Source organism: Antechinus flavipes, chromosome 2 (assembly GCF_016432865.1).
Source record: "Antechinus flavipes isolate AdamAnt ecotype Samford, QLD, Australia chromosome 2, AdamAnt_v2, whole genome shotgun sequence".
Taxonomy (NCBI): domain Eukaryota; kingdom Metazoa; phylum Chordata; class Mammalia; order Dasyuromorphia; family Dasyuridae; genus Antechinus; species Antechinus flavipes.
In genome coordinates this window covers 389,850,457-389,876,243 of record NC_067399.1, presented here as the reverse complement: position 1 = coordinate 389,876,243, position 25,787 = coordinate 389,850,457, and the positions used below count along the sequence as shown (strand labels likewise).

The window sequence follows — 25,787 nt, the reverse complement described above, 5'->3', positions numbered from 1 at the left end:
GTTATGAACTGAACCAGCTACACCCAGTGAAAGAACTCTGAGAGATGACTAAGAACCATTACATTGAATTCCCAATCCCTATATTTTTGCCTGCCTGCATTTTTTATTTCCTTCACAGGCTAATTGTACAATATTTCAGAGTCCAATTCTTTTTGTACAGCAAAATAACGGTTTGGTCATGTATACTTATTGTGTATCTAATTTATACTTTAATATATTTAACATCTACTGGTCATCCTGCCATCTAGGGGAGAGGGTGGGGGGAAGGAGGGGAAAAATTGGAACAAAAGGTTTGGCAATGGTCAATGCTGTAAAATTACCCATGCATATAACTTGTTAAAAAAAAAAAAAAAGATTTGCTGCATTTAAAGCAGTTACTACAGCTGTATGGAGGTAAGTCAGGCCTTCAGCAGTGGGAGCTGCAAGAAGTAGGTCATCCATGTAATGAATAATTCTTCATTGAGGAAATTCCTCCCGGAGTTATAACTTTGTCTACAAACCATAGGCACAACTGGGGCTATTTTGTATTCCCTGGGGGAAGGCCTTCCACTGATAATGTTTTTTGCAGAAGCTTCACAATGAATTGAAGGGACAGTAAATGCAAAACTATGGTGATCTTTTGGGTGAAGGGGGATAGAATTAAAGCAATCCTGAATATCCAGTACTACTACATGCATATCTTTGTATACCATGGCTAGGTTAGGAAGCCCAGGCTGAAGGGCCCCAGAGGGGTCATTGCATTATTTATTGCCCTGAGATCAATCAACATTCTGTACTTCTCACTTTTCTTTTTTATCACAAACACTGGGGAATTGAAGGGACTAAATGATTCTTCTATGTGTCCTGCATTGTTTCAAATCTACCTTAACTCCCTGTTGCTTGGCCAACTTATGTACCTGCTGCGTATATGCTTCGGTGGTGGTGGGTGTGATGACCAGGAGGCTCTGATGTCCTCCCATCCCTGGCCCTAATCAAGCGCCCCTGGCTCCTAAGCCACCTGGCCTAAGTTATAAGGCAACTATTCAGTTCTTCCAGGCTAAGCAGAGGAGTGAGCCTTGTCCCTTGTCCCTTATATCTTCCCCCCAACCATCCTCTGTCCCCCCCAGGTCACATGCCTCAGGAACAGTCCTTCCAATGGAGGGGAATGCTTGCCCCGTTCTTGCAACGTACTCAATGCATGACTGTTTGTGACTTGTTTCTCTTGCTGGGATGCCTTAGAGCACACCTGTCAGCAGAATACATGCCCAGGTGCCTCGTTTCTGATTTGTACTGTTAGCCAAGGCACTGTGCTATAGGGGTCATGGAAAACAGGTGGGGTAGAAGGTTTCAGGGCCCAAAAGATAGATAGATAGATAGAAAGATAGATAGATAGATATATCTGTATGTGTTTGACTATGAATAATTAGTGCCATAAGGCCATAAGTTAGAATATACTCCAGACATAAGGCATACATGGTAGGGACCTGATGCAAAGAAATGTAAGTGATTACTAAAGGACTTCAGGGGGATTACTCTGTATGTTCTGCTTCTGATGTGAAGGACAACTGGACCCTAAAATCCCAGGAGGTGAAGCAGGAAAGAAAGGAGTTAAGAAATAAAGAATTAGCTCTTTATTTCTTTTTATTTATATTATTGATATAGATATAACATATATAAATATATATATATTATTTTTATTTCCATCTCCTGCCTCCCGATATACACATACTTTTTCAGCTCAGCAATCCCCTGATCCAGTTCCTTTTTTCCTGGGCCTTCCACTAATCCCACCTTAAAATTGAGTTCTGTATTTCTGCAAACTATTCTTTGTCCTTGATTTCTTCCTTTTATATTCCTTCCTCACACATCTTTTGGCAATCATAGAAACCTGTAAAGAACATCATAAAATGTGGGTGCTTTGTTGATGCTATACTTAAGTGTGAAAAGTAGAAATATAGAACAAAGGCTATGTAATGGAGGGCGGTATCTCAAAAAAGCTTTCCTTAGACTTTTGTTAAAGGGAGCTGTTGATTCAAAGGATAGAGCACCAGGCCTGGAGTTCAAATCCAGTTTCAAACACTTAATAGTTATATGACCCAGAGAAAGTGATTTAATCTCTGTTTGCAAAAAGCACCCTGGTCCATATTAGGGTCTATTCTCTTTCTTCTCTTTATCATGCCAATTCATTTGAATGGGAGCGTCAATAGATGTTTGACAAGCTGAGTAAAATGGAGGTACCTAACTAACATTTCTATGCTGGTAAATGACTAGTTGTGGCTGTTGGAAGAAAATAAGGTACACACTTTTTTTATTATAGCTTTTTATTTACAAGATATATGCATGGGTAATTTTTCAGCATTGACAGTTGCAAATCCTTTTGTTCCAACTTTTTCCCCTCCTTCCCTCCACCTCTTCCCCCAGATGGCAGGTTGACCAATACATGTTAAATTATAAGTTAAATACAATATATGTATACATATCTAAACAGTTATTTTGCTGTACAAAAAGGACTTTGAAATAGTGTACAATTAACTTGTGAAGGAAATCAAAAACACAGGCAGACAAAAATAGAGAGATTGGGAATTCTATGTCGTGGTTCATAGTCATCTCCCAGAGTTCTTTCCCTGGTGTACACACATTTTTAAGTTTAATTTGTACTATTAACATTTTCTCCCTCATTTTCTTAAGTTTATACAACCAACAAGACAATAAACACAGCCCTCATCTATAGCATTTGCTGATTTCTTAGATGTAAATTCTCACAAGAAAATATAGCAGCTCTCTTGAGCAGTATGTTCTGGCTTAAACATCTACCCCATCTAATATTCTTATCCACTCAATATTCTCATCTTTGATTTGATAATGGCAATGATGCCTTCTTCGCCCAAAATACAAATTATTTGAGGGGAAATGAAGGTTAACAAAACAAAAAAGAAACATGACCCTAGACAGACTATGAGGAGCAAGAGCTCCACAATGGAGCTAAAAATAACACTGGGAACTTATATATGTTTTGGGGTCTAATAATTCCTCATTAAAAGATTTTTATTTTTTCCTTCCTTCTAAAAAACTACATACTTTCAAGTAGGAAACTAGCCTGTTTTCCTGGAGAATACCATGCATGTGTTTATTAAGTTTCCTGGGTAGGTCCTGTGAATTAAGAAATGAATAAATTTCCCAAAGAATACCTAAGCCCTATGTTTCCTAAGAGATTGCAGGACAAAATGAGTTTATTAGGGAATATCACCTGGGATCGTCCATTTATGCATAAATCTTCTCCACTTACAGAAATTGAATATCAATAGTACCACTTTGCAAGCACTAAGTCAAACTGGGAGCCTAGAGATTATAAATGTTTAGTGATTGGACCATTGATGTAGAGGGCCAGCATGCTGAAAAGGTGTACTTGAATCAAGACAGCAGGGTGCTTAAATTTAAGCACCTACTCAGTGTGAGATAATGGTTCTCTAAACATATACTTAATGTGATGATGATGTATGTAATGGGCAGTTGGCATGTGCTCAGATGTAATGTAATAATCATACTGAGGTATTAAAAGGCTGAGAGAACTGGGAACAGGAGTCTCTCAGCCACAGAGACTCCATCTTTGACCAGCCTCATGATGGCTGTCCTGCCTTCATCACTTCTCCACTTAAAGACCAAAGTCCCTACAAGAGAACCTCCAGAAAGCTATCTTGGACATTACATTTAGGGAATCCAATAATTCCTGCTGATTTCAATAATTTTGGTTTCTCTCTCTAATCCTCTACACAGTTCAACCAAGAAATTGGCTCCTCTAAATCCTTATCCATCCCAGAGTTCTCTCCAAAACAAAAATTCAGATATCACAGGTCTTTGTGAACTCTTGGTAAATGCCTTTTTTGTTGCCATATATATTTATGACATTTTGAATTTCCTGGAAACAGACTGGCAAATCAAGGATAACATAGTGAACATAGTGAAGGATACAAAAGACTAGAAGAAAATAAAACAAACTCTCCCAGAAAGAAAAAATTTTGTAAAAAATATATTTCTGGAATAGAAAATTTATATACTGCAAGAACCAGAGTGAATTACAGTATTAATAAGAAAGATGAAAGACAATCTGGCAACTATAAGATTAGAAATAAGACCGAGGAAGGAAAAATTCAAAAATTAAATACCTGAGAATTGACAAAAAATAGAAAATATGATTGAAAATCTCAGTGTTCTATCTCCTGCTTTTTATAGTAGTGGTGAACCAGAGGTACAGAATGTAGCAAATCCTTTCTGACATAGTCAATGTTTTGGATTTTTTTTCTTGATTGTGCTTATTTGTAACAAGAGAGTTATATTTTTAGGAAATAGGGAAAATAGTGAGAAGTGATGATGATGTAAAAAAGTTAGAAGGCATCAAAAAAAGAGGAAAAATCTAAACATAGCTGCGGATTCACTAGGAAATGTTTTGGCTAGATAAGGTGAAGAATGCAGATAGAAAAACAGACTCTGGAATTTCTTTTTAAATGTTCTTCAACAATGAGAAGATTCAAACTAGCTGCAATTGTTTAGTAATGAAGAGAGTCAGCTACACGCAGAGAGATGACTATGGGAAATGAGTGTGGACTACAACATAGTATTTCTACTCTTTCTGTTATTGTTTGCTTACATTTTTGTTTTCCTTCTCAGGGTTTTTTCTTTCTTTCTAGATCTGATTTTTCTTGTGCAGCAAGCTAACTGCATAAATATGTATATATATATTGGATTTAACATATAATTTAACATATTTAACATGTATTGGACTACCTGCCATCTAGGGAAGGGGGTAAGGAGAAGGAAGGGAAAAGTTGGAACAGAAAATTTTGCAAGGGTCAATGTTGAAAAATTACCCTGCATATGTTTTATAAATAAAAAGCTTTAATTTAAAAAAAAAAGTGAAAATAAATAAATAACAAATAACAAACAGATAAATAAATGAGTAAATAAATAAATAAATGACAGAGCTGAATTCCAGCAGACAAATGCAAGAGAGCTAAAAGACAGAGCTCACTAAGATATACTTAAAACTACTAGTTTACCAGAAATATACAAAGAGTCTATATGTCATATTTCAGGAAATCATACAAGAAAGTTGTCCAGAAGTTTTTTGGCAAAGGTAAAAGTGTAAGTCATTTGAAGATACAAAACACAAAAAGAGCCAATTTTTCATTTCTCATCAGTTGTACTACTTGGTTTCTACTGCACCATTATCATCATTCTACTCTCTCCTCCTTCCAATTCCCCAGGAATCACACGAGGAAGCTCATCACCACTGAGACTGCTTCAGTAGTAGATTCACTTGTTTCTGTCCCTCTGATTGGAAGGCTAGAGGACAGAGATAAAAACTTCTACCAAAGCCTCCTCAGTAGATATCCATCCCCTCATCCCAGTCTATTTCAGCTTCTTTTTTTGTGTTGTCTCCTCCCATCATTAGATTGTAAGCTCCTTGACGTTGAGAATTGACTTTCTTTTTCTTTTTTTTGTATCCCCAGTGCTCAGCACAATGCCTGGAACATAGTAAGTGCTTAATAAATGTTATTATATTATAATGTCAGTACAGTCAAATACAAATAGAAAAGAAGGGCCACTAAACTATACATAAGGATACCTGAGGGCCACACATTAATTTAGAAAACCATATGGCAACATTATCTATGTTCTATTGTGTAATGACTGTGTTAGCACCCAGCATACCCCAGAATCAGCCAGAATCAGGATAAGCAAAAGTCCTCAATCTTTATTCTTGGTCCACAGATGCAGGATTGAAGAGGATGGAAGCAGATTCTCTGCAACCCATCTTCTCCTCATCTACCTCCGAGAGTGTGTCTCTGGCTAACTTTACTCCACCCCCTAGTCCCTCCTACAATCCTATGTATACACCAATCACTGAGCCAGTACAGATGATGGAAAGGACCATTTTCCAAGCATATGCCCATAGAGTATAGTCCAATCAGTAGTTAGCCTCAAGAGCTCAGCAGTCCCAACCTCAGTGTATCCCAATAGTTTCAGCCCTCTACATCTTCCATTTTCTTTTGTTTTAGAACACAGATGGTCACGCCATCCCTGACTTCTCAGGAAAAGAGGTGAAAACACCAAAAAGGAAGTGATCATGCCCTTCTCAACATCTCAGGAAGGGAGATGAAAAGCACCAAAGAGAAGTGGGGATTGCTAGTGGGTTTCTGGGCTGAAGGCTCTTATTAGAAACAGGTATGCACAAACCCATCAGCATGGGAGGTATAACACGAGCACATAGCAATCATGCAAAGGCTATTAGTGATGACTCTCCCCACAGTCAGTACAGGATCAATATGGTGTAACAAACATGAATTGTACACGCAAGTAGCAGTATAACAAACACTATAAATCAATATGGTATTATAAGAGATTTCCAGAAGTCCTAGAAGGAGGGTATGTAAACAACAGTCACACATACGCCTTCTTCAGCAGCCAAGAAATAGTCTAAAACCAATCTATTGTCCATTGCTTCATGTGTCGGAATCCAATGATCCCCATGAGTTTTTGAAGTCCTTTTTCAGAAAATCTAATGATTCTGGAGGGTTTTGAAGTCCTACAACAATCTTATCATGTCTCAGAATCCAATGATTCTTGAGGGTTTTGAGGTCCTACAACAATTTTATCATGTTTCAGAGAATCCAGTGATTCCTGAGGTTTTAAAGTCCTACAACAAGCTTATCCTTTCTCAGGGAATCCAATGATTCCTGAGAGTTTTGAAGTCCTACAACAATCTTATGTCTCAGAGAATCTAATGATTCTTGAGGGTTTTGAAATCTAACAATTTTGATGTCCATGAGTCAAACACCATAACTGCCATGCTCTTTCAGTGGTGGGCACAGTCAGCAACAGAACCATCCAATGTTTCTTGGGTCTTCTCCTTCATTTCAAGGGTCTGCTTTGTCTCTCTGCGATGGACAAAGCGATGGACAGCTTGTTGGCACCCATCTGATTCCTTCTCCACCTATGGAAATACAAGCAAACCATCTACCCCAAGCAGTTAACCTATCTGGTTCCTTCCATTCACCACTTTCTGGGTCTCTCCACATCATCTGGCGATTATCTAAAGATAGTGGAGCTGCTCGCACTGGACACTACCCTCCAAGTGGGTTATAAAACCTGTCTGCCAGAGCCAGTGCATCTTTGTCAAAAATCAAGAAATTAATAGTATAAAGTGCTAGATTTAGTAGTTCTCTAGGGTTACCTGTGGCTCCCCCTTTCTTTTGTTTTTGAAGCAGTGTCTTAATGTCTCTGTTTCTCCTCTCTACTATTGCCTGTCCTTGAGGATTAAAGAGTATTCCAGTGGTGTGTAAAATCTTGTACTATGCACAAAAGTGTGCAAAGTGTTTAGAAGTATATGCAGGTCCATTGTCTGTTTTTATGACTTGTGGCACACCCCTAATTGCAAATGCTTGTATAAGGAATTCAGTGACCACTCAAGCTGTCTCTTTTGCTGCTGGTATTGCAAAAGCGAATCCTGAAAAAGTGTCTGCCACAACATGGATAAAAGACAGAGGACCAAAAGATTTATAATGGGTCACATCCATTTGCCAATTTTCATTGGGTCTCAAACCACGAGTGTTTTTTCCTGGAGGCAGTGTAGGATCATGGAAAGGAAGACAAGCTGTACAGGTTTTTACTATGCTCCTTGCTTCCTCTCTTGTTATTCCAAATTGCAAACGTAAAGCTCAAGCAGCCTGATGACAGTTAAAATGAGATTCTTGGGCTTCTTGAAATAAAGGAGTATTGGCCAACATAGGTAGAAGGCTATCTTGCCTTTGAATTCCCATCAAAAATTGAACCTGGAATTCCACTATGAGAGTGGACATGCAAAATATAAATCTTACCTGGATGCTTTCTCACTTGCTCTTGAAGTTCCTTGAAGAGCTGATATATACTAGAGGCTACAAATTTTAATTGGACTGTGGCAATTCTTTGTATCACACCTACTGAATAGGCCAAATCAGATATTATATTTACATCTCCTGGATAATAAGTAAGAGCTAGAATGATTGCATACAATTCATTCTGCTGAGTGGACTGAAAAGGAGTTATGACTACTCTCTTTAGAGAGTATACAGCTGTATACGAGAGTATACAGCGCAAATATTATGTTTGGATGCATCTGTAAAGAGAGTTGGTTCTTTAAGAGGAACTTTAGAAACATCCTTGCGTAGTCCTAGTATAATTCTTCTGTAAACCTCACTAGCATTTTCCTTAGCAAGTTGCCTTATCATAATGTCTGTTACTGCATTTTCACCATTAGTTTGTATGACAGCTGTCTGCAAATGTCCCACAAAGTCAGTAAAGGGTTCATTTGGCCTCTGTGTTATTTTTGTGAAGGCCTCACCCTTGTCATTCTTATTGGGAAGCAAAGTCCATGCTTTGATAGCAGCAGCAGCAGCAATTTGCCCATAAGCTGCTAAGGGATAATTAATCTGTACTGAAATATCTGTATAAGAACCTACACCTGTTAGTTGGTCACAGGTGATTGGAGGATTAAATCCACTATGACTATTTTGTTGGGCTTGTATCCTACAGAGCTCACTATATTCAGAAAGCCACAACAAATTTTGTGCTGGTTCTAAGCATGTCCTTGCTATAGATTTCCAGTCCCTAGAGATGAAGACTTCATAAGCCAAATTCTGTAGTACTATCTTAACATAAGCTGATATAGTCCCATAAAGAGTGTACCCTTTTTCAGGTCTTTGAGGATTTCTATATCAAAAGGAATGTATCTTCTACTTTCTTGACCTGAAGAGTCAAACTCTTGAATCACTGGGTACATCTCAATTTGCAAATCACTTAAATTGTGGCTTTCTTCCCTGGCTTTAACGACTGCCTTTTGCAATCTAGTCAAAGGAGGGGGTGATTTTTGGAGGGGAGGTGCTGGTGGTGTCATATCCCCTCCCACTACTCCTTCTCCCTCCATCCCGGAAGGTGAAGTTGATGGGGGAGTGTCAAGAACCAGTACTGGTGTAGGTGGGGTTGAAGCTGTTCTGTGAGAGTGAGAATCACCGCTCCCTTCACCCCACCCTTCACCATACCCTTCATCCTCACTTAACTCCTCATGCCCTCTGGTGATATCACTGTTAATCCTTCCTTTGCCCTCCTCATTTTCCACACACTTCTCATCTGGCCATTTTTAGAATTTTTATTTTTTCTATAACTTGCAGAGTTTTTTTTAAAGCCAATTGTATTATGTTGTATATATATAGTGTTTCTTTGGTAAGTGACTCGGAACCATTGTCATTATAATATTTGCAGAGTTGATCTCCTACAAGTTTCCAATTATTTAGGCTTATCTCTTCTTCCTCAAAGAACCAAGGGAATGTACATTCTAATGTATCCAGGAATCCATCAATCTGCTCCCAAGTCATAAATAAGCCCTGTCTCTTTATCAGTCTGAGTATGCTTCCTGCAAATCTCCTTTGGGGTGGGGTTGGGGTTGGGGGTGAGGGTGAGGCTGGGGCTGGATCTTTTCCCAATATCTGCCCCATTTCAGCTAGAAAAGGTTACTAGTTTAGCCCTTAACAAAGTTAAGTTCCCTCTTTATCTATTAAAATACTCACCCTATTTCCTGGTCACCAGAGACTTCTTCAGTGAAGTTAGGGTCCTTGGTTCCCACGCTTGGGCGCCAAATGTAACAACTGCACTAGCACCCTGGACACTCCAGAATCAGCCGGAGTCAGGATAAACAAAAGTCCTTAATCTTTATTCTTGGCCCCCAGGCACGGGATTGAGCAGGATGGATGCAGATTCTCCATGACCTCGTCTACCACCAAGAGTGTGTGTCTCCAGCTAGCTTTACTCCACCCCCTAGTCCCTCCTACAATCCTTTATACACCAATCATTGAGCCAGTACAGATAGTGGAAAGGACCATTTTCCAAGCATATGCCCATAGAGTATTGTCCAATCAGTAGTTAGCCTCAAGCACTCAGCAGTCCCGACCTCAGTGCATCCCAATAGTTTCATCCCTCTACACTATTGTATTTTTGTTTTCTTTTAAATATTCCTTAATAATATTTTAATTTGATTCAGGCTTCACTTAGAAGTATTGCAGGCCACATTTGGCTCCTAATGCTGTGTGTTTGACATTTCTGATTAAACCTAAGCTTACCAAAAATATAACTACCAACTAAAAACATCTTGGCTAAAGAGAATCTTTAAAATATCATGGATGAAGCAATTTATATGTAAAAGAGCCTGACTTTAAATTGAGTGTGACTGTACCACAAGGACATTAAATGAAATATAAGTATGAAATACAGTGTTTCAAGGAAATAAATTATTTATCCTAAAAAATATAATATTCACTAATATATGAAAAGGTCATTTTTCAATGAAGTAAAAAAATCTTAATTATTTTCTGACTAGAAATGCATAATTAGCATTATTGAAATCATAATTTAGCATGTAGAACTGATTCAAGACCTAAATGCAAATAAGGTATAAAAGATGAGTCAATATTAGCATTATCAAGGAGCTACTTAATATTATAACTTTTAAATCACAAGAATTTCTAGGAACTTGAGAGAAGACACACACTTCAAAATATAATAATATATTATATATTATATGTATTTGACTAAAGAAAATAGAGGATTAGATGAAATAAGTGAAGAAAAGAAATAACATTTTTAAAAAATCAGACAAATGTCTGAGGGGGTTTTTTAAAATCAAACTCATAAAAAGGCAAAGACAAAAAAATTTTTTTTAATTTTTAATATTTTAACATTTTAAAATTATTGTTAAGATTTAAAAGTTTTAAGATAAAGCTAAAATAGAATCCTGACATCTATCCTTGGTACCAGGAGGATAAGGTGGTTGTACACTTGTGAAAAGAAAAAAAAAACAACCAGTTTGTAGAATACCTTAGGTTGATAAGAAGGGAAGAAATTTATAACATCTAATGGGAAAAAAAACAAGCAATCATTATAGATAAATGTTAATGAGATGGATTCAGCAACAAAAAGGAAGCAATTTGCAAAATAAATTAGAAAACAAAACCCAACATTTTGCTTTTGCAAGAAAAATATCTAAAGCATAGGATTGCATGCTGATTCAAAAAAAAAAAAGCTGGATATTAATTTGAGGATAATTAACCAAAATGTGGTACATAAATGTAATGGAATTTTATCATGACATAAAGTATTTTGTTACAATTCTTCTTAGTATATTCCATCAGCTTTTTTAAAAATCAGTCTTGTTGATGAGTAATCAACATAGAATATATTAAGTAGGGTCTTATGAATGATGGCACTAGAAAAACCCAAATCCTGAAAGTTTAGAGATCTATATCTTCTCTGGCACATTTCTCTGATCATCATTGACCTACAAGATACAGCAGGTCTAGGACTGACTTCCTACACATATAATTTATGCAGTGCCTCCAGATCTTGCTTAACTACATTTTGTCCCATTTACAATGCTTCAAGGTGCAACATTCAAATTGCTTGTTCATGGTCCCAGCTCCAGTGGGATTTGTGACACAGCAAAAGTATTTGCACACTGGGTGAACCTAATCTCTAGCTTCAGCTCTAGTCTTGATTTCTTCTTGATTCTCTGTCCCTGTATTTCAGGGAATGACCTAGTCTATCTGCTTCTGCTCTAACTGGCCAGCTCTTCCTGGAGACAGTAGGTGCAGATAGCCTTTAAACTAAGAACAGATGAGATATAAAATGAAATTTGATAGAGTTTTAAAGACTAGTGAAGGTGTTTTAAACATGGAGAGAGACCTTGGATATGTCTATAGGCAATAGAGAAACAATAAGGAGAAATTAAAGATTAAAGAGAGGAGATATTAATAAGGATTATCTGCTAGAGAAGATGGAGGGGTAATGGAATCAAATGTTTGCCTTGATGAGAAGAGGCATAACTTGTAAATTCAAAATTTTTGTCTCTTTTAAAAATAATCATGTGTCAAATAAAATTCTTTTATTTTTGGATTTTTTCAATTATTATAATTTTTTTAATTTTATTTCTTCCTTTCTGTTTGGCCAGAACAAGGAAAGGGGGGGGAGGGCAAATACTAAAATTAAACTATAATATCAATCAGATAATTTGGAGATGTTTCATTACCGTAAATAATCTCATTTTCATAGAAGGACCAAGTACATCTACACACACACACACACACACACAAACACTTTAGACACCTGCAATTTAAAAAGTCTTAGCATTTTCTACTTCATATTTCATGACTTTTTTGTTATCAATATTTCTGAGCATTTTTTCAAAAACTTTTCAAATAACAAATGAAGTTAAACATGTGAATTACCTATAAGACCTGTATCAAATAATAAATATGTTTAAACATTTTATATTTTCATTTTTAATAAGAGAAAATTTTAAAAAGAGAAAATATATTTTCATTTATTTCTATTGGGTCACTTGTTTGCCCATATTAGTCTTCTCTACCTTGAAATAGCAGTATAATTAATCAAATATTCATAAAAGTTTGCAAATTATGTAGTTACAAAATAAATAAAACTTTACCTGTGCATATCTTTTCCATTATTTCATCATTTATATTACTTTTCAGAATTTATAGGGTTTTTTATCATAATAATTTAGTTTTGCTTGTATCCTTGTTGATAAAAAGTCTGAGAGAATTCTCTGTTGAACAAATTTTAGAACAAGAACTATCTCATCAGATCATCCCATGGTAAACTTACAGATGGTGAAGTCAAAGGAATAAATAATCCAATTGCCATACACCGAAACACAGAAAAACAATTTCTCTTCTGATTCAATCAATGATGAGTTCCTTCCAAAAATGACAATCTAAAAGGTAATGAGCAATACAGTCATTATCAGAACCAATTTCATTACAAAAAAGATGAAAATATATACAATGTTTGCAAGATAAAGATGGTTCTTTTTGGCAATGAACTAATACTTCTCAAACAGTGTAATGATACTTGCAACAACTAAATATTATTTCATTTTTATTTGACCTTGCTGTATATTCTACAACCCAAGTCACTGAGAAAAGTTTCATTTCTCTTTTGAATTTTATTTAGTGAGACAATTCTTAGAAATATACAAAAGTTTACAAAAGCTGAGGTCTAATGAATAACAAGTAATGTTAACTGGTCTATTATATTAGACAAATTAGAAAGTTCATTGATCTTATTGTTGCTTATGATATCATTTTTAAAAGTATGTGAAATACATCCAGAGGATATGTTACGTTCAATGACAGTATGCCACATTGCTGCTTCCTAGATATAATGAGGTACCTTCGCTTTTATCTGAAAACTGCAAGTTTTTCAGGACAAATTTTGTTTAATAGGCTCACTCTGGAATCCATTTACTGAAAAGCGTCAAAAGCCATTTGTTCCTCAAAGTATCAATGCCAGCAGGCCCACAAATACATTGCTGAAGCTTAGGAAGCTACTAATCAACAGAGGCTGCAACTTGCAGCAATTATTTTATATCCTTTAATCTTTCCTTAGACTTGCAAAACAAAGATATGAACAGTTTCAATAGTGTTTCGTGCACTTCCTTCTTCCTCTTTTTAGAACACATGACAAGAAATAGGGAAATGCTTCATAATGAATTATACTAGGCAATCCTAGTCTACAGTGATATGGATTCAAGTATGAAGCTAGAAAAGTTCATCACCACTGTGTCAGGAGAGAAGTAGTATGCTACATCATCACTCCTATTGAATTGTGTTTGATTACACAGCTAGGAAGTATTAAATGTCTGAAGCCATATTTGAACTAAGGTCCTCTTGACTTCAGGGCCAATGCTCTATCCACTGTGCTATCTAACTGCCCCAAAGCTATTTGTCTTTACAGAGTTGTTGTTATTGTATAAATTATTCCCCTAGTTTCAGCAGGTAGAATTTTAAATTATTTGGGAACTATGGAGTATAGCAATAAGTTTTGCCATGTAGGCAACCAAAGCACAGAAGTTTGTTTGCTTTATTTCAAGTATAAAGAAAGGTTTTGCATGAATAACATAACAGCTGGTTGTCCCAGAGAGATATTAAAAAACCCAGCTTGGGGATGAAGAGCCTCCTCAGATTTGATGGGTTCCTCCCGGGAGCTCAAACCATCTCTGACAATCCATGGTTTTATTTTTAGTGTGAATATTTACACCTTGGAAACCAGCAAATGCTGCGAATCAAGGTTTGGTTGCCTAGTCTTAATAGAATGATCGAGAAAATGTTAATAATGCAGATAAAACTTAAATGTTTATTAAAAGTACATTTTGTTAAGAGTTGGCTGTTAAACATTTATCAGCACATTCCTAGTTCCTTTCCTTTCCCCCAACAAAAAATTATACCGATCATTTGTCTGAATATATCTCTATGAGAAAACAAAAGGGCACTAAGGGGAGTCAATGTTCATCAAAAACAGAACTATAAACCAGGGTTCTTGTTCTGATTTTGACAACTATATCCTTATAAGACTATTTTGATATCTTCTATTTTAATTGGGTCAGACATTTATGTTATTTTGATGCTTGGATGTAACCTGAGTGTCATCAGCTTTCCAGGACAACATATAAAATGTTGTACTTCCTTTCTATAGGTTAGAAACATCTCTACTTTAGATTATTCATTTATCCATTTAGATTATCCAATATCTGTTTTACCAACCCTCTGGTAAGACTGTCTATTTCATACAAATACCTCTAAAGCTTCTCATTCCTAAACCTAGGAGAACTTCTAAATCCCTCTATTCTTTTTTGTTTGTTTGTTTTATTATATCTTTTCATTTAAAAAATATATGCAAGGGTAATTTTTCAACATTGAACCTTGCAAAACCTTCTGTTCCAACTTTTCCCTTTCTTCCCCCCATCCCCTCCCTAGGCAGGTAGTCCAATATATGTTAAATATGTTAAAAGGATATGTTAAATCCAATATATGTATATATATTTATATAATTATCTTGCTGCACAAGAAAAATCAAATCTAGGGAAAAAAAACCTGAGAAGGAAAACAAAAATGTAAGCAAATAACAGAAAGAGTGGAAATGCTATGTTGTGATCCACACTCATTTCCCATAGTTCTCTCTCTGGGTGTAGCTGATTCTCTTCATTACTGAACAATTGGAACGGGTTTGAATTATCTCATTGTTGAAGAGAGCCATGTCCATCAGTTGATCATCATATAATCTTGTTGTTGCTACATATAATGATCTCTGGTTCTGCTCATTTCACTCAGCATCAGTTCATATAAGTATCTCCAAGTCTCTCTGAAATAATCCTGCTGGTCATTTCTTATAGAACAATAATATTCCATAACATTCATATACCACAACTTATTCAGCCATCCTCCAATTGATAAGCATCCATTTTTCAGTTTCCAGTTTCTAGCCACTACGAAAGGAGCTGCCACAAAGATTTTTGCATACGTGGGTCCCTTTCCCTCCTTTATTCCTCTTTGGGAATATAAGCCTAGTAGTAATACTGCTGGATCAAAGGGTATGAATAGTTTGATCACTTTTTGAGGATAGTTCCAAATTGCTCTCCAGAATATTTGAATCACTTCATAACTCCACCAACAATGTATCAGTGTTCCAGTTTTCCCACACCCCTTCCAACATCTGTCATTATCTTTTCCTGTCACCTTAGCCAATCTGAGAGGTGTGCAGTGGTATCTCAGAGTTGTCTTAATTTGCATTTCTCTGATCAATAATGATTTGGAGCACCTTTTCATATGCCTAGAAATGGTTTCAATTTCATCATCTGAAAATTGTCTGTTCATATCCTTTGATCATTTATCAATTGGAGAATGGCTTGAATTATTATAAATTTGAGTCAATTCTCTATATATTTTGGAAATGAAGCCTTTATCAGAACCTTTGAATGGAAAAATGTTTTCCCAGTTTATTGCTTTCCTTCTAATCTTGTCTGCATTAGTTTTGTTTGTACAAAACCTTTTTAATTTAATAAAATCGAAATTTTCTATTTTGTGATCAATAATGATCTCTAGTTCTTCTTTGTTCACAAATTCCTTCCTCCTCCACAGGTCTGAGAGGTAAACTATCCTATGTTCTCCTAATTTATTTATAATGTCATTCTTTATGATCATGAACCCATTTTGACCTTATCTTGGTATTTGGTATTAAGTATGGGGGTCAATGCCTAATTTCTGCCATACTAGTTTCTAATTTTCCCAGCAGTTTTTGTCAAATAGTGAGTTCTTATTCCAAAAGCTGGGGTCTTTGGGTTTGTCAAACACTAAATTGCTATAGTTATTGACTATTTTGTCCTGTGAAACTAACCTATTCCACTGATCAACTAATCTATTTCTTAGCCAGTACCAAATGGTTTTGGTGACCGCTGCTTTATAATATAGTTTTAGATCTGGTACAGCTAGGATACTTTCATTTGATTTTTTTTCATTAGTTCCCTTGAAATTCTTGATCTTTTGTTCTTCCAGATGAATTTTGTTGTTATTTTTTCTAGGTCAGTAAAATAGTTTCTTAGGAGTTTGACTGGTATAGCACTAAATAAATAGATTAGTTTAGATAGTATTGTTATCTTTATTATATTCACTCAATCTATCCAAGAGCACTTAATATTTTTCCAATTGTTTAGATCTGACTTTATTTGTGTGGAAAGTGTTTTGTAGTTTTGCTCATATAGTTCCTGACTTTCCCTTAGCAGATAGATTCCCAAATATTTTATACTATTGGCAGGTATTTTAAATGGAATTCCTCTTTGTATCTCTTGCTGTCGGATTTTGTTAGTGATGTATAAAAATGCTGATGATTTATATGGATTTATTTTGTATGCTGGAACTTTGTTCAAGTTATGGATTATTTCTAATAGCATTTTAGTATATTCTCTGGGGTTCTCTAAGTATACCATCATATCATCTGTAAAGAGTAATAATTTGGTTTTCTCATTAGCTACTTTAATTCTTTAATCTCTTTTTCATCTCTTATTGTCAAAGCTAGCATTCCTAATACAATATTGATAGTAGTCAATCTTGTTTCATTGCTGATCTTATTGAGAATGCTTCCAGTTTATCCCCATTACATATGATGTTTACTGATGGTTTTAAATAAATGCTATTCACTATTTTAAGGAAAAGTCCATTTATTCTTATGCTTTCTAGTGTTTTTAATAGGAATTGGTGTTGGATTTTATCAAATGCTTTTTCTGCATCTATTGAGATAATCATATGGTTTTTGTTAATTTGGTTATTAATATAGTCAATTATGCTAATAGTATTGAACCAGCTCCGCATTCCCGGTATAAATCCTACTTGGTCATGGAATATTATCCTGGCAAATCCTTCTATTCTTAATCCTAGAAACACTTCAATGACTTCTTATTCTTATCCCAGAGGATATCTGAACTTAACCATTTTTCATTCCTAATCTTGGGAATAAGTCTATATCTTTTCATTCTTAAACTATTAAGTGATCATTTCTTTGTATGCTACTCTCACACAAACCAAAGTACACTTTACCTCACTTATATGTAAGGTCAATAACACTGTGCAAACATAAACGTGTGTGTGTGTGTGTGTGTGTGTGTGTGTGTGTGTGTGTGTGGATTACTTGCTCTCTAGGGGAGGAGGTAAGGGGAAGGGAGGGAGAAAAAAATTTGGAACATAAAGTTTATGTTCCAAGGGTAAATGTTAAAAACTATCAATGCACATGTTTCAAAAATAAAAACTTTTTTTAAAAACTGCAAAAACCTCACTCTCATATAGACTCAAGTATACATTGCACAAACTCCACCTGATTTCCTAACTGTACAATCTATGTTCACATCTAGTATTTCTCTAAATAAAGGAGCAAAAAATTGAATAAATTCACCAATTAAACTCACTACCATCATATAATATAGGACAACTTTTTTTGCTTTCTGTAAATATCTTGGAGTCCTTAGAAGAGTGACCAAAAAGTTCATGGATTACCCAGAGGAGTGATCATACTCCCTGTGCTTCTCTTATAAGCCATTAGTCCCAGTTCAGTGTTTGTCCTATATACCAACATCAAAGAAAAGCAAAGACTCCCCTGTTGCTAGGTTATGGGTTTTGGCCTTTGTTTTCAGAACATGCCTGGTCAATTCTCCTAAGGATTCACAGATACAATGAGGTGATTGAAGTTGGCTTAAATCTCAGATCTGGTGAGCCAGTTATAGAGTTACAGGAATACCTTGAACATGCAAGATTATTCTCAATAATCTAGGATCATTCATCAAAATGTAAAAAAATCAGACACACATATACACACACAATCTATGGTAGGTTTGACATATTTGGATAAAACAATTAGATGGCAAGAGCCCAAATGAAGAGCTAGCCTGATCAGCAGTTCTCCTATGAAAATTCCTCTTGGATTTTTCAAATGACTTACTTTTAGCTGTTTCAAGAGTCTCACAGAGAGGAATGCTGAAATGTGATCTCATATGGGATAGTGCCACCTGAACTCACGGTATCAAAATGAGGAAGAAACAAGATTCACTCTGAATTTAGGGTAAAATCTATCAAAAACACTGTTGAAGAGACCATAGAAGAGGGGAAATGCCTCATATGTGAAAAATGTTGGTAACAGCTCTTTTTGTTATGGCAAGGAACTGGAAATTGAGTGGATGCCTATCAGTTGGGGAATGACTGAATAAGTTGTGGTATATAAATATAATGGAATATTATTGTTCTATAAGAAATGATGAGCAGGCTGACTTCAGAAAAGTCTGGAATGACTTACATGAACTGATGCTGAATAAAGTGAGTAGAACCAAGAGAATTTTGTACACAGCAACAAGAAGATTATGTGATGATTAACAATGATGGACTTGACTCTTTTCAACAATGAAGTAGTCAAGGCAACTTCCATAGACTTGGGATGGAAAATGCCATCCACATCCAGAGAGAGAACTATGGAGACTGAATGTGTATTGAAGCATAGTGTTTTAACCTTTTTTGTTATTATTTGTTTGCTTAGTTTTTTTTCTCATGGTTTTTCCCTTTTGATATGATTTTTCTTGCATAACATAACAAATATGTTTAAAAGAAGTGCACATATTAACCTATATCAGATTGCTTAATTTCTTGGAGAGGGAGTAGGTAAGGGAGAGAAGGAGAAAAATTTGGAATATAAAAGTTTACAAAAATGAATATTGAAAATTATCTTTACATGTACTTGGAAAAATTAAATACTATTGAAAAAAAGAAAGAAACATCTTGTTGATGGTATAAGCCATGCATTCAGCTCTACTGGTTGTCAGAATTCCTCTGGTAGATGAATTCTCATTAAAGAAATTTCCAATGTAGGGTTCTAGAAGCTGAAATAAAAGATGAAGAAGTAAGAACAAAAATTTTTAGTTGTGCTTTTATAGTGTTAACAAAAAGAGGAAAGAGTAATAGGTATGTATCCTTCTAAAGATCTGATAGGTAGGTTCAGACCTCTTAGGAAGCTAAGAATACTTCTTTTTTTCCCCTTAATAGTATTTTATTTTTCCAAATACTTGTAAAGATACTTAATTCAGTATTCATTTTTGTAAAACTTGTGTTCCTTGCCTTCCCCATCCCCAAGATAGCAAGCAATCTGATACGTTAAACATGTGCAATCCTTTTACACATATTTTCATATTTGTCATGTTATATAAGAAAAATCAAGCCAAAAAGGAAAAAGCCACAAAAAAAGAAAAAGCATGCAAACAAAAAAAGAATGAAAATATTTTGTTTCAATCCATATTCAGTTTCAACATTTCTCTGCAGATCGCATTTTCCATCCAAAATTTACTGGAATTGCCTTAGATCATTGAATAGCTGAGAAGAGCCAAGTCCATTATAATTGATCATCACACAATTTTGTGGTTGCTATGTACAATGTTTTCCTTGTATGGCTTGCTTCACTTAGCATTAATTAATGTAAATCTTTTCAGGCTTTTCTAAAATCAGTCTGTTCATCTTTCTTATATGTCATTACTTTCTATACTATAACTTATTCAATCATTCCCCAATTGATGGGCATCTACTCAATTTCCAATGCCTTGCCATTACAAAAAGAGAGGCTACAAATATTTTTGTACATGTAGGTCCTTTTCCTTCTTTTATAATCTCTTTGGGATATAGTGACCCTATAGTGACACTGCTGGACTAAAGGATATGCAGCTTTATAGCCCTTTGGGTATAGTTTATAGCCTTTTGCATATCTGCAGTAGAAGTGGAAAAGCACCCCAAATGGGACCGTGAGAAACATGATCTTGAATCTTTGTAATTAGAAGTTTATTACTAGTTCTTCACTCCCTAATGCAGATGGTATTTTTAACAACCCAGATGTATTGTCCTGAGACACCACAGACCTTGACAACCTGATAAGCTTAAAGAAATATTGCTTGAACCAGGAGATCATTATCTACTTCAATAACAATACTGTATGAGGATGTATTCTGATGGAAGTGAATTTCTTCAACAAAGAGAAGATCTAACTCAGTTTCAATTGATCACTGATGGACAGAAACAGCTACACCAAGAAAGAACACTGGGAAATGAATGTAAACTGCTTGCATTTTTGTTTTTCTTCCCAGACTATTTTTTACCTTCTGAATCCAATTCTTCCTGTGCAACAAGAGAACTGTTCAGTTCTGCACACATATATCTAGGATATACTGTGACATATTTAACATGTATAGGACTGCTTGCCATCTGGGGAATGGGGTGGAGGGAGAAAGGGGAAAAGTCAGAACAGAAGTGAGTGCAAGGGAAAATGTTGTAAAAAAAAATTACCCATGCATATGTACTGTCAATAAAAAGTTATAATTATGAAAAAAAAAGAAATACTGCTTGCTGCTGTCTGAGAATGACCCCCTTAGAATGATAACTTTTTTTGGCCTCCTATTTAGAATAGAAATTCCTCTATTATGACAAATGTATCAAGAAACATTTTGATGTCTCTCTCTTCTTTCTATAAATATATGGCCCTGAGGCCATTCATTACTGACCCCTCCAGTCTTGGTGTTGGGGGATCAGTCCTGGCCAGTAATAAACACTCTTAAAACTTCATTATTTTGGCTGCCCTTTTTTTCTCTCACCTGGGCACTTCATTTGGAGGCCCCAGCGAGATAGCCTTTGGCTCTGTTTGACAGCCAGTCCCTTTCCCTCGAGGGCGAAGGGGGTTACCATCTCTAGAGGATGGCCATCGAAAGACGTTCCTCAGTCTCAGACCTCAGTAATCCACTTTTGCGGACCAGAAAGGAGACATAAATTTGACTCAATTGGCTTTGAGCATTCCGGTTTAATTCTGGGTGAGTATTCAAGGATAGTAGGTGGTTACGCTGGATGCAGCAATAGTAACGCCTACCGGCCTCCACAAGACACTGTCAGAGTACCCTGGCAGGTTAGTTGTCTGTTGTGTTCTAGAATTGTTTGTCTACTATCTCTTTGTGTTTAAGTGTACTTGTGTCTATCTGGTATCTGTGGCACTATTGAGAACTACTGATTCTCGAGCATACTCTGTGAAGGCAGAAAAATGCACCAAACTGAGGCTCGGAAGCCTTAAAAACTCTATTTGGTTTCTGGGAAGGAGGCTCTCAAGCTGCAACAACTTCCCTTAGGGCTATTCTAAGGTGTCTGAAAAGCCCCTAGTCTGTATATTTAAATGTTTTGTTTAATGTAATTGTGCCTGCCCCCTATGTCTCTGTGATTTTTGTTGTGTGTTTGTGACTTGTCCATCTGTTGTGTTGATTTAAAGAGCTCTGTTAAGTTTTAAGAACAATGGTTAAGAAATTTGGCAATTGGTTATTTCCATATTGCAACTATGCTTGGTATAAATTTTTTTTGTGTGATTTTAAACTTTTTAATCTGTTGTACTAATTTGTAAGTAAAAGAAAAAAAATCTGACTATTTTAAACTGGTGGGGAAGTTTTCCCTGAAAAGCAGGTTTTCAAAGTTTGCTAAAGAGAAGTAATGGCAATAAAATCTTATCTGCTTAATACCACCTGGGAAAAAGAAGTTTATGCTAGTGGCCTTGAAACACTCAGGCAGAAGGAAGAAAAACTTAAAAAAAAAAAAAACTATTTGGTTTACTTCTGAAACATTGGGTAATTTGTTAACATTATGGATTATGTTTGCTAGACATGTGGGTTTTATAGAGTTATTAGCTATTTACTGTATTGTCAATCTTTAAACTTCTGAAAGGAAAAGGAAAAGAGAATGACAGTGATTTATGAAAGATTGATTTGTAGGAGCAGTTGTAGGTTTGAAGGGTTTTAGAAGTAAGGAAAGAGAAGAGGTGGGGGTAAGAGAAAACAGGAAAGGATCTTTTGTTTTCAAAGGTAAAGATTCAACTAACACACACACACACCCCACACTGCTTCTGCTACTTTAGCAATGGAGCATCTAGTAGAAGGGTTGTTAAAATGTGTTAATTAGTATGTAGCTGAGGGAAAGAGAAGAATTAAGTAGGAAGAGAAAAAGGAAGGTTTTAATGGAAGGATTTCTGTGTGTGGAAGCTTAAGTGGGAACAGGAGGGAATCTTTTGTGCTAGATTTAGCTCACCTTCCTCTTCCCCCCCACCCACTAAGTATGTTCCAACCTTTTTTTGTCAAGTCACAGCCCGCAGACAGTAGCAACTGTGATTTTAAAGGGACAGCCTACATTTGTTTTTGTTTTTGTTTTTTGGATACATAATGATTTCCTTGGTTAAGGAATATAGTTATAAATATGATCTATAATTTGGTCAAGTTATTTTTAAAAGTTTAATTGATGTTTTAAAGAATCTTTCAGGTTCTTTTATGTGGTATTAAAATATTCTGTATAAGTTTTAATTGATTGTATGCTCATCATTTAAAGGACTTCTGAAAATAAGTTTTTTTCTTTGTCCTTTTGAAAATGTTTCTGTTATAGGTAATATGTAATTTAGAATTTTTCTATGTATTAGGTATGTTAAACCAAAATGGTTTGTATAATGTTCGACTTATCACATTGCCTACTTAGATATGAAAGATGACTTGCGAACTTAGTGAAACAAATTTCTTACTATTATCAATATAAGGTCATGGTAAATACCTGTTTGGAATCTACCTGAAACTTTGTTCAATGGAATTTGTTATTAGAGGTAAAATTTGTTGGGCTTTTAATTAATATTTATAGGGAGTTTTTAAGCTCCACTCTCTGATGGTTAGTGGGACAATTATCTGGAGTATAACTGGGTTAAGGCTACTTTATTCTGTGTCCTGTATGTGCTGAAGGATCAGTTTTTATATTATGTTATACTCATATTTCTACATTTTTTTCTCCTCCTCTGCCTAATAGGAGCCAATGGTCAGTACAACTTGTTAATGCAATTCAATTATGTCATATCTTGCTGTTTCTAATCTGGTTGTATGTAATCATTGTATACTAAATACTTGGGCAAATGAATGCTTAGCCTGGTCATCTATCTGTTACTAGATATTCGTGTCCGAAGATATTCAGATTTTTAAAGGTTTTTAAATGATGAGAGGACAATTAACAGTGGTCTGTGAAACTTAACTGCTGTTTTTATTGGGACTACAGCTGACAGCCGTTTGGCTGTCCTGTGAGACAAGCATGTTCCTTTCCATGGGCAGCTGCTGGCTGGTCTATTTTGGCCTCCCCACATCTTGCAGCAGTCCTTGTGGACCAGTCTTTCTATCTCAGACTGTCTTCACCCCTGATCAGCATAAAGCAGTTTTTGGATGAGATGCTTCGCCCCCTGCCCTGATAGACTAATATGGGGAATTGGACAATGGTTGATGAATGACTGTTAAACCCTGAATGGGTCATTTATTACTGTGTGTTGAGATTGGGATGGAAATTGTTAAAATTGTATAACTCTTACTGTTATGTTTAAATGATTTTTAGGAAACCCTACTGTGGTATGTATAGGAATTCACTCTTGGGATTTATATGTGGGATGATTATTTGACTATTTACTTGTGTAGAGGGCTGAAACTCTTGAGTCGTTGCACTGAGGTCAGTTCAAGCACTTAGGGCTAATTACTGATTAGACAATACTCTATGGGCATATGCTTGGAAAATGGTCCTTCCCACCATCCTGTGCTGGTTCAATGATTGGTGTATACAGAGCATTGTAGGAGGGACTAGGGGATGGAGTAAGACGAGCCAGAGTCACTTTTTGTGGTAGACAAGGAAGAAGGCGTCATGGAGATTCTACTTCCATCCTGTTCACTTCTACTCCTAAAGACCAAGAATAAAGACTAAGGACTTTTTGCTTATCCTGTCTCCGGCTGATTCTGAGGTATTCTGGGTTGCAGTCGTCACATATTAGCTTTTTTTTTTTTTCCATTTACTTGAGAGAAAAGAAAGGGAAAAAGAGATAGGAAATTGGGGAAAGAGGAAGAATGGGAATCCCTAGTTTCCTGTTCACTTTGCCCTAGGTACTTCTGCCTATCCCCATCTCACTAGTTCAGATTGAATTAGAAGTCCTTTAAGCAGTCCTTTTTCATTTTTTACTCCTTGTTTAAACCTACTGGAATGTGACTGCTGATTATGCTTTAACTTTGAAACCCCTTATTCTGTTAGAGTTGCCCTGGCAGACTCAATGTTTGGCACTTTTTTTTTTTGAAATAAGCAGAAATCAGGCACCTTGGGACTTGGCAGTCTCCAGTCCTGTAACCCCAGGTTCTTAACTGGTATCTCAGCCTTCTCAAAGGACGTTTCAGGCCTCTAAAGTTCAGAGTTTGCGTGCCTTGATGGTCTAACTGTGCATATTCTCATAGCTCTGCTCAGAAATCTGTATCCTAGGCAGGGACAGGTGGAACTACTCCAGGCCTCACCCTTCTCCCCTGGAGTGCTTTGCCCCTCTGAATGGGCAGCACGACTTGAGTCCTGCTGCTCTATAAGCAGAGGCTGAGTTAAGTGCACAAATGACTGCAGACCACCTAACTCACACGGAATTGTCCATCTCAAACTGGATTCTCTGGCTGAGATGGTGCTCCATCTGTCATGGTGCAACAGGGAGCCGTTGGGGTTGTCAGGGAGAGACTTGCCCTTGCCGTATAAGTCCTTGCATTTTTCTACTTCTATTTTGGTTTATCTGCCTCAAATAGGGTTGGTCAACATTATGGTTCTGGGACCTTCCAACAGTTCCCTTGATGGTCCTGTCAATTTCCCTAAATGGCCCTACCTCAGTTTCCCTGAATTGCTCTGCCTCAGTTCCCCTGTTTGCAAGCTTCCCCCTCCTATTCGATATAACTTAGGGCTAGTTACTTGTAAATGTGCCAACTCTAGATAAAGGGGAGTTCAATGAAACCTACCCTCCTACGGACCTCAAGATCCTCCTGGCCTGGCTGATGGCCAGGGCTGCCAGCACCCTTCAGAAGGACGTGTGATTCTTCCAAAAGCCTTGAGCTAACCTTTTGTTTCAAAACTTCACTCTCTAACTCACTTAGGTGGGACTTCCTTATATAATCTGCTTTCTTTTCTTTGCCTGGGATGGAATCCCTCACTGAGACTGCTGCCCACCGATACTTGGCCTGTGCCAAGGTGAACCCCCGCCTACCCTCCCCACTGTGCCTGCCCTGCGCCCCCGAAGGCTTACACCAGGGGAATACTGGGAAGTCGATTTCACAGACACAGAAACCCAGGTTCAAGGACATCATTTTCTTTTGCTTTTTGTTGACACCTTCTCAGGTTGGCCCGAAGCCTTTTCTGTAAAATCTGAATCTTCTTTGGTCATAGCCAAGAAACTTGTGACTGAAATTATCCCCAGTTCGGACTCCTTTTCTTCCTTGGGTCTGACGATGGCCAGGCTTTTGTTTCTGATGTTGTTCAGTCCCTGGCACAGGCCCTCGGGTTCCAGTGGCACCTGCACTG

The 25,787-nt window shown here is 36.5% G+C and overlaps 1 pseudogene; it reads right to left on the bottom strand.

Annotated features, from left to right (window-relative positions):
• Positions 1-25,570, bottom strand: part of LOC127546723 (protocadherin alpha-2-like) — a 94,783-nt pseudogene extending 69,213 nt beyond the window's left edge.
• Positions 25,571-25,787: the final 217 nt, after the last annotated feature.